Here is a 10,127-nt window from a genome sequence, read left to right on the forward strand (position 1 = left end):
TCCCCAGGGGTCCTTGAGGGAGTTCCAGGGGGTCCCCAGGGGTCCTTGAGGGAGTTTCAGGGGGTCCCCAGGGGTCCTTGAGGGAGTTTCAGGGGGTCCCCAGGGGTCCTTGAGGGAGTTTCAGGGGGTCCCCAGGGGTCCTTGAGGGAGTTCCAGGGGGTCCCTAGGGGTCCTTGAGGGAGTTCCAGGGGGTCCCCAGGGGTCCTTGAGGGAGTTCCAGGGGGTCCCTAGGGGTCCTTGAGGGAGTTCCAGGGGGTCCCCAGGGGTCCTTGAGGGAGTTTCATGGGGTCCCCAGGGGTCCTTGAGGGAGTTCCAGGGGGTCCCCAGGGGTCCTTGAGGGAGTTTCAGGGGGTCCCCAGGGGTCCTTGAGGGAGTTTCAGGGGGTCCCCAGGGGTCCTTGAGGGAGTTTCAGGGGGTCCCCAGCTAAATGATAGTTATCATTTGTACTCTCAGAGTACAGACCCTTATGGGTCTGTACTCTGAGAGTGTATACAGACGGGTCCATTTGGTTCCATTTGTACACTCTCAGAGTTAAATTAGCATTGATTTTACAATAATAAATTGGATCCCAGAGATAGAAATGCCATGTAGGTCCGTCCATAGCCTAATGCATGTCAAACTGAAGAGTCCTGCTAGAACATATATGTCAAACTCAAGGCCCGGGGGCCAAATCAGGCCCGTGAATGAATTATCTTTGGCCCGCGGGATGATATTTAATTAGTATTAGAACTGGTAAATGGTAAATGGTGCATTTATATAGCGCCTTTATGCAAGGCGCTTTACATAGATTGTGCATTACATTCACCCATTCACACACACATTCATACACCGATGGCAACGGAAGCCATGCAAGGTACCAACCAGCACATCGGGAGCAATTTGGGGTTCAGTGTCTTGCCCAAGGACACTTCGACATGTAGACAGGAGGAGCCGGGATTCGAACCGCCGACCCATGGATCATTGGACGACCTGCTCTACCTCCTGAGCCACAGTCGCCCTCTGGTATATTGCACGGACCACCATACTACTACAAGTCCGGCAATGCACTGCGAGTTGGCACATATCGAGGGCCTGCAAGCGCAAGCATGCGTCTACTCTTCACTGTTGATCAGCAGTGAAAGAATATCGCTTGTGGTCAACTTTCAGCTACCCCTCTCGCCAAAAATGGCTAAACGAAAGCTGGACTCTGAAAACGGGGGTTTTCAAGACAGGTGGGAGGCAGAGGGCAAACCTCTGTGTCTCTTCTGTGTGGAGACAGTGTGGCTGTAATGAAAGAATATTACCTAAGAAGACTATGATAAGAAAGGAATGCAACTGATTTGATTTACGTCAGTTTTAAATGCATTTACTTTTTTGCTGTTTTCCTGGGACGTCCTCCTGACCGCGGTGCCCGAGTGTTGAAACACAGTCCGGCCCTCGACTTCTACCAATTTCTTTATTTTGGCCCACTGCGTATTTGAGTTTGCTAGAACCATGAAAATCTTCTCTTATAGGGGTCCGTGGCATATATATATATAGGCTATTTTGAAATGGGGGTCTGTGGGAAAATAAGTATTCATTTGGGGGTCATTGACTAGAAAAAGTTTGAGAACCAACCATAATTTATTCTGACCCCATCCCCGCATAATGTATATATCATTATAGATAATTAGCATGGACTTAGATGGTTATTCGTCTCAACTGTTCAATTATTGAAGTAGTTTTTGAGGGGCGCTAGCCCTTCCTATGGCCAGCTTTAGGTTCAATTATTTAAGTAGTTTTTGAGAGACGCTAGCCCTTCCTATGGCCAGCTTTAGGTTCAATTATTGAAGTAGTTTTTGAGGGGCGCTAGCCCTTCCTATGGCCAGCTTTAGGTTCAATTATTGAAGTAGTTTTTGAGAGGCGCTAGCCCTTCCTATGGCCAGCTTTAGGTTCTTATTGAAGTAGTTTTTGAGAGGCGCTAGCCCTTCCTATGGCCAGCTTTAGGTTCTTATTGAAGTAGTTTTTGAGGGGCGCTAGCCCTTCCTATGGCCAGCTTTAGGTTCAATTATTGAAGTAGTTTTTGAGAGGTGCTAGCCCTTCCTATGGCCAGCTTTAGGTTCAATTATTGAAGTAGTTTTTGAGAGGTGCTAGCCCTTCCTATGGCCAGCTTTAGGTTCTTATTGAAGTAGTTTTTGAGGGGCGCTAGCCCTTCCTATGGCCAGCTTTAGGTTCTTATTGAAGTAGTTTTTGAGAGGCGCTAGCCCTTCCTATGGCCAGCTTTAGGTTCATTATTTAAGTAGTTTTTGAGAGGCGCTAGCCCTTCCTATGGCCAGCTTTATGTTCATTATTGAAGTAGTTTTTGAGAGGTGCTAGCCCTTCCTAACGCCAGCTTTAGGTTCAATTATTGAAGTAGTTTTTGAGAGGCGCTAGCCCTTCCTATGGCCAGCTTTAGGTTCTTATTGAAGTAGTTTTTGAGGGGCGCTAGCCCTTCCTATGGCCAGCTTTAGGTTCATTATTGAAGTAGTTTTTGAGAGGCGCTAGCCCTTCCTATGGCCAGCTTTAGGTTCAATTATTGAAGTAGTTTTTGAGAGGTGCTAGCCCTTCCTATGGCCAGCTTTAGGTTATTATTGAAGTAGTTTTTGAGAGGCGCTAGCCCTTCCTATGGCCAGCTTTAGGTTCATTATTGAAGTAGTTTTTGAGGGGCGCTAGCCCTTCCTATGGCCAGCTTTAGGTTCAATTATTGAAGTAGTTTTTGAGAGGCGCTAGCCATTCCTATGGCCAGCTTTAGGTTCAATTATTGAAGTAGTTTTTGAGAGGTGCTAGCCCTTCCTATGGCCAGCTTTAGGTTATTATTGAAGTAGTTTTTGAGAGGTGCTAGCCCTTCCTATGGCCAGCTTTAGGTTCAATTATTGAAGTAGTTTTTGAGAGGCGCTAGCCATTCCTATGGCCAGCTTTAGGTTCTTATTGAAGTAGTTTTTGAGAGGCGCTAGCCCTTCCTATGGCCAGCTTTAGGTTCAATTATTGAAGTAGTTTTTGAGAGGTGCTAGCCCTTCCTATGGCCAGCTTTAGGTTCAATTATTGAAGTAGTTTTTGAGAGGCGCTAGCCCTTCCTATGGCCAGCTTTAGGTTCAATTATTGAAGTAGTTTTTGAGAGGTGCTAGCCCTTCCTATGGCCAGCTTTAGGTTCAATTATTGAAGTAGTTTTTGAGAGGCGCTAGCCCTTCCTATGGCCAGCTTTAGGTTCAATTATTGAAGTAGTTTTTGAGAGGTGCTAGCCCTTCCTATGGCCAGCTTTAGGTTCATTATTGAAGTAGTTTTTGAGGGGCGCTAGCCCTTCCTATGGCCAGCTTTAGGTTCAATTATTGAAGTAGTTTTTGAGAGGCGCTAGGCCTTCCTATGGCCAGCTTTAGGTTCTTATTGAAGTAGTTTTTGAGAGGCGCTAGCCCTTCCTATCGCCAGCTTTAGGTTATTATTGAAGTAGTTTTTGAGAGGCGCTAGCCCTTCCTATCGCCAGCTTTAGGTTATTATTGAAGTAGTTTATGAGGGGCGCTAGCCCTTCCTATCGCCAGCTTTAGGTTATTATTGAAGTAGTTTTTGAGGGGCGCTAGCCCTTCCTATGGCCAGCTTTAGGTTCAATTATTGAAGTAGTTTTTGAGGGGCGCTAGCCCTTCCTATGGCCAGCATTAGGTTCAATTATTGAAGTAGTTTTTGAGAGGCGCTAGCCCTTCCTATGGCCAGCTTTATAGGCTACTGTAAACATAAACATTAAAGATGAAAAGTGAAGACGGCTAAGTGAGGACGCAAATTGTGATTGGCCAGAATGAGATGATGTATGATGATGCATAATGATAAGAGCACCCCCTCACTTCACACGGGTGTGACTTTTTTTGAGTGGTGCAAACCACTCCAACAACCAGCTTTGTCTGTATCTACGTATGTGTATGTGTGTATGTGTGTACCTGTACGTGGGACCCAGTACAATGAGAACTGACATTACATCAGACCACAGCTGATCAGGCTATATAAGACCTTGCACCACTCAGTTCACACGGGTGTGATTTTTTATATTGTGTTTAGCTTTTGGAGAGCCTCACATTTGGCACAATGAGAGGGGGAGTATATCGGTTTGGATTTGAGAGAAGAGATGGAAAAGCTCAAGAGATTACAGCAAATTGGTTTCATTTGTACACTGACCACATTAAATTAAGACTGAGGATTTAAAAACATATTTTCTTTTACTGTGTAGGAAATAAAATTAAGGCAATATTTATATGAGTAAGACACTCTTGTTTACAGTAATGTTGGCAACTTGCACGACAAGGATCACGTTTTATGAGATGGTGCATGCGTGGGGAACGATCAAGTTGGACCAGGAGAACAATTAGGCCTACAAAAAACGGTATAATTGCATTGTTTGTTTGCTTTTACAGTATGTCCATTTGTGGTTGGAAAATGGCACGTTGTTTATCACAGTCATGCATGGTGCCTATGGGGTGCACGGTTATGAAATTATGACCGGTATCCGATCTCTGATTATTTGCAGGGTCATATCTGCCGATACCGATTCTGACCGATTCCGATATTATACAGAGGACCACAATGGAAACAAGCCTATAGGCCCTATAGAGCGTCGCAGTCCCGCCCCCTACCATGGCCCAGGAAATTATTCTCCGTTCATTTTCCTCATAGACATTTCAGAAAGTATTTATTTAAAGACGTTTACGCCGCGGACAAAGCCAACTCGAGTCGTGACAAATCATGACAACAAACACAATTTTTTGGGCCGAACAAATAATTAGAAAGAAGAAAAAAACGGCAGGTTACAATTACAACACTTTTTTTGTTGTTTTTCTTATTTGTAATTATTTGTTTGGTCCAAAATATTGTTTGTGTTGTCATGAGTTGTCACGACTCGAGTTGGCTTTGTCCGCGGCGTAACCGTCTTTAAATAAATACTTTTTGAAATGTCTATGGGAAAAATGCATTGGGATTCATTTCCTGGGCCATGGTAGGGGGTGGGACTGCGACGCTCTATAGGGGCTTGGCCCAAAGCCTGTTAATAAAGTATTCAATCAATCAATAAACAGCCTATACTCTTTTCCAAGTGTCTGTTTTCACAACTGAATGACCACTGAATGAGATGAGTACACAAATTAAATGTAGATGATTAAATCTGTATTATTTTGAGACCGTTCCGATGTGCTATTTTTATAGCCGATATGGCCGATTCCGATTATGCTACTGATTAATCGTGGATCCCTAGTGCCCTAGTATCTTTATCTCAACTACAGTATAGCAGGGCCAAATTAGCCATTGGGTCAGTGGGGCCGGGGCACATGGATCTCAGGGGCCCTTCGGGGCAACTGGACCGCACGGTACTGGGTTTGAGGCCCTGACAAGGGCTGCCTCCCGGGGCCCAGGACCACTGCACTAAGTAGATTAAAACGAAACCATAAAGGTGTAACTAGGCAGTGGCAAATGCCTTTGACCCAGATCTGACACCTATAGTCCTAATTAGCCTCGCGTACTCGTAGCCAGACAATAGCACACTTATCTTCTGCCTGCCTGGGGCGATACGCATTGTGAAGGCAGGCTATGCGAGGTTAAGTCCTAATAGCCTGCAGAGCCAGCTAGTCTGCCCTTCACACGCAAACACACACACCTATTCGTTTTTTTAAATGTCATAATATGGCATTAAATACAAAACAAATGTACAGAGAAAATGCAATACTCTTGGGTGGACAGGATATACAAGACATATACTCTTCTAAAAAAAGAAAGACAAAAAAATACTAGACATAATTGTTGCCTTTAGGTTGTGTGTGTGTGTGTGTGTGTGTGTGTGTGTGTGTGTGTGTGTGTGTGTGTGTGTGTGTGAGACGTGTGTGTGTTGCGTTGCTCTCATTAAACTCGCACTCAGAACATAATAGTGAGGCCTAATAGTGCTCTCAAAATTCTTTCTTTCCTTCCCTTTTTTTTGTCTTGCAAAACATCTTATTATAAGCAACAAAAAAAAAAAAAGAGGACCAGACATACCTGATTAAGAGCTTGCGTTATCTCCAAGCCAAGCGTGTTTAATATCTCTCTGTCTGCTGCGGAGAGAGAATAGGGATTAGAGGGATGGTTTTAAATGGTCATGTGTGGCCATAAGCCTGCATCCAATTACAACACAGGATAATCACACAGGTCTCCCAATTGTATGTTGTTGCTGTTGCATTCATTCATTCATACTAATGTGTCTCATTCCATTCCTATGAACATCAGAGGTGTTGCATCATGCTATACCAGCCCAGTGGGCATAACATGCACTACCGGTTTTATTCAGAGGTTCCTTCTATTTCATCAGTGCTGTTTTCGTCGACTAAAACCTTTTTCCACTGACAAAAACCTAATGGAAACTACATGAAAACGAAGCTATGATAACTAACTAAGACTAAATATACTGACAATTTCGTCGACAAATAAGAACTAGAGTAAAATGATAGAAAGGGACCAGAGATCCAGTATAAGTCATTTTACAATGAGTTGCATGCTGAAAATAGCAGATCTACAAGCTCACAATGCGTCGCAGATCTACAAGCTCACAACGCGTCGCGCTGCGACGCGTTGTGAGCTTGTAGATCGGTTATTTTCAGCAAGTATAAAATCTGCCATTACGACAGCATCAAGGCCCGCCAAAAATCATTTTAGTCGACTAAATCACCTGTAGATTTAGTCGACTAAAATCATATGATATTTAGTCGACTAAAACTAGACTAACACTAATACATTCCAGGTGACTAAAATGTGACTAAAACCAAGTGAAAACTATTCAAGAGACTATGACTAAAACTAAAATAGAAATGTGCTGCCAAGACAACACTGCATTTCATGCAGTCCCTCAAAATGTTACTAAATCTATGGCACTGTGGATTTTAAATCCCTCTGAATACACCTTCACATTAGCGATATTAATGTACTGACATCGTCAAACCCACCCCATGCCACTTCTGATCTGAACAATATCGTACACTTAAGGTCTCCACACACCGGGCGCGTTTCTCGGATTTTTAGCGGCGTTCATCCATCGGTTTTCCGAAAAACGCGGCCGGTGTGCAACCACCTTTAAGGTCTCCACACACCGAGCGCGAATTCAGATTTTTAAGCGGCGTTTCTCCAACGGTTTTCCGAAAAACGCGGCCGGTGTGCAACCACCTTTACCCTACCTACATTATGTATTGCAAATTTGCAATCAGTTAGTTTTTTGTCAAAGTATAGGAGTGTCAAGTTGGCAATAGCATGGTGGTTTCAAACATGTAGGCCTAGGTGAGAAAAGGATTCATGAAGTTAGTAGACATGAAACATTCAAGTTTATTGCCTTGAACCATAACAGGTATAGGGTTCGTTATTTTCTTTGGTTAAAATAAGTGTGAATAGCTCTACATTCTGATATAGTAACCTACTTGTGCATTGCTAGAGTGTTTGTTCAGTAACATGTTGAGTCTCCATGTCTCGATCCCCAGCTCTTTTGGGCGGGAACCCCTTTTGGTGTTAGCATTATGTTATGCTTTAGCTATTTAAAAATAGCAGATCTACAAGCTCATAGCGCGCCACCGAGTGCCGCGCTATGAGCTTGTAGGTCTGCTATTTTTGAAACATCGGAGAACGACTGACATAGAAACATAGCTTTTTCAGAAAACTGTCATTTTCAAACAGACATTTTTAGAATCTGATCTCAGGTCAAAATGGGTTAACAGAAAATACATTTTGAGGTCGGGATACCAATGTTATCCAACCAGGACAGAGAACTCAGTAATGCTACAGATCTGCTACATGTACTATGTTTTTATTTGTATTGCTTGATGTCTTTGCCGCTGCAACCCAATAAGCCTATCTCACAGAATTTCCCCGCCCCCCTTAATACGCCCCCTTTCGGGGTTAGTGGTGATAGCGTGACGTCACTCCATAGACGCTACATGTTAACAGAGGTAATTTAAGAAGTCTACAACTTTTGTTTTCTCAGGGTAAGGTTTGTTCTATCTGTTCGACCTGATTTACCATCTTGTTTGCTTCATAATAATATTGGTCTGTCACATTTTTACATTAGAAAATGTACTTAGATTCTCCAGAGAAAAAAACGTGTAAATGCTAATGTTAAAGACACCACTATTTACCGGAAGTGGGCGTGGAAAGCGGGCTGTGAGATAGGCCTATTTGCCCTTCGTCGCCACTAAACTTGAACCTTGACCTTAGCCCATTTGACCTGAGGTCGATTCTACAAAATGTCTTCTAAATCCTGAAAAAGGACCCCCACAAATATATGTAATTGGCCGCCGGGCCCAATCTCAAAATATGTTGTTCCGCAGGGACCTCCCAGAAACAAAGATTTGAGTTAAAAACGTTCGCTCTGAAAGAATATAGCCTATACGTACAAAGATTTGAGTTAAAAACGTTCGCTCTGAAAGAATATAGCCTATACGTACAAAGATTTGAGTTAAAAACGTTCGCTCTGAAAGAATATAGCCTATACGTACAAAGATTTGCGCCACATTTTCACGATTTTTCAAAAATAGCAGATCTACAAGCTATGAGCTTGTAGATCTGCTATTTTTCAATAGCTAAAGTAGCCTATAACATAATGCTCAAAACAGCAAAAGGGGTTCCCGCCCAAAATGGTTAAACAAGTGAAATGGGAAGTGATGGCACCAAAGAAATGATTCAAATGAGCAGACAACAACATTGGAACTTTTCATAAAGATGAAGCTGATATAGGCTTAGCCGCAATTTGCAACTCTAGATTTTTTTATAATGGGATGAATCTAGAGTTGCAATACCCTCCATTGACTCCCCACTCATCATTTTGCGTTTGCGATCTGCTTGTCTTAAACAACGTTAAACTCACCAACATTGCAGCTGTAGTCCAAGCTTGAATTATTCTCTTTCAATCTGCAAAGCTTGTTTTTCATAAAAATCCCCCGTAGACATGTTATGAGCTACTTTCTGTCAAGAAATTCTGTGCAAGTGATTCTTTTTCTAAGTGCTGGAGTTTGGAAGCGCTCGTCGTAAGTCACTGAACGTCCCTGCATGCATCTGTTTCGCATTTGCACATAATGCAGGAGGCAGCAGCGCGACCCCTTAATAAAAACGAGCGCTTCCAAACTCCAACATTTCTTCTTCTTGACAGAAAGTAGCTCATAACATGTCTACGGGGGATTTTTTATGAAAAACAAGCTTTGCAGATTGAAAGAGAATAATTCAAGCTTGGACTACAGCTGCAATGTTGGTGAGTTTAACGTCGTTTAAGACAAGCAGATCGCAAACGCAAAATGATGAGTGGGGAGTCAATGGAGGGTATTGCAACTCTAGATTCATCCCATTATAAAAAAATCTAGAGTTGCAAATTGCGGCTAATATAGGCTGAAACCTGAATGTGTGTCGGTAGGGAAAGCTGTTACTCTAGTCTAGTCTAGCAGTTATTTGGTTACCATCAGAATATAGTGCTCTAACCATAGAGTTATGGCTTTAACCATTTAACACGTTTTGTTTTAAGCAACCTTTAAAATACATCGTTCAATCAATCAATTGAATCAATCAATCAATCAAGCAATACATCAATCAATCGCATTATCACACACACACACACACACTTTTTATTTAATTCCCCGAATTGAGATTTGAAGAACCAATACTCAAGAAGACAACATCATAGCCTATTCGTAACATTTCTGACAATAATAGAAACCAATTGGCTCCCATCCCATCCCATACCAGAAGCAGGGCTTAAAGTTCTCAGTCCTGGGGACTGATTAGTCCTGAGGATCTCATAGGGGTCGTTTTTGGCTTTAAGCCCTGCGTGCCTCCGGGCGGTACAATGAGAAGCAAAACATTGTTGCAGCCCCCTGTGGGTCCGATATTAAATAATATTATTTTAGGCGGCCTACGGTAAAACACTAGGCCGTTTGTTTCTCCACTCATTGTACTGTCTCACAACAAACGCTCACCCAGACGCAGTTCAGGAGTATCTTATAAAAGAAACACAAATAAACACAAGTAGCAGCAGACAGTATACGCTCTGCTTACGGCGTGCCATCACCATCAGCATAGCAATGTTTGGTCTGATAATACAATATAGAATGGAAGTTGTATGGCCATGCTGCATTAATCCCGATTCCCAACAACCACCTTTG

General features: G+C 42.9%; 1 protein-coding gene across 3 annotated transcripts in view; it reads right to left on the bottom strand.

Annotated features, from left to right (window-relative positions):
• The window catches only part of LOC306912400 (rod cGMP-specific 3',5'-cyclic phosphodiesterase subunit alpha-like), a 57,636-nt gene extending 47,552 nt beyond the window's left edge, over positions 1-10,084 (bottom strand). Inside the window, exons 1-2 of one of the 3 annotated variants that reach the window (XM_079488586.1) lie at positions 10,021-10,084; positions 5,998-6,053 (exon numbers count right to left, since the gene is read on the bottom strand). The gene's annotated coding sequence lies outside the window, so the exon portion shown is untranslated. Of the gene's footprint in view, positions 1-5,997; positions 6,054-8,842; positions 8,919-9,941 lie in introns of those variants that run through there. The other 2 variants (XM_079488587.1, XM_079488588.1) reach the window with 2 other exon arrangements.
• Positions 10,085-10,127: the final 43 nt, after the last annotated feature.

The sequence above is a fragment of the Electrona antarctica genome (genome assembly GCF_951216825.1).
Source record: "Electrona antarctica genome assembly, chromosome: 19".
Taxonomy (NCBI): domain Eukaryota; kingdom Metazoa; phylum Chordata; class Actinopteri; order Myctophiformes; family Myctophidae; genus Electrona; species Electrona antarctica.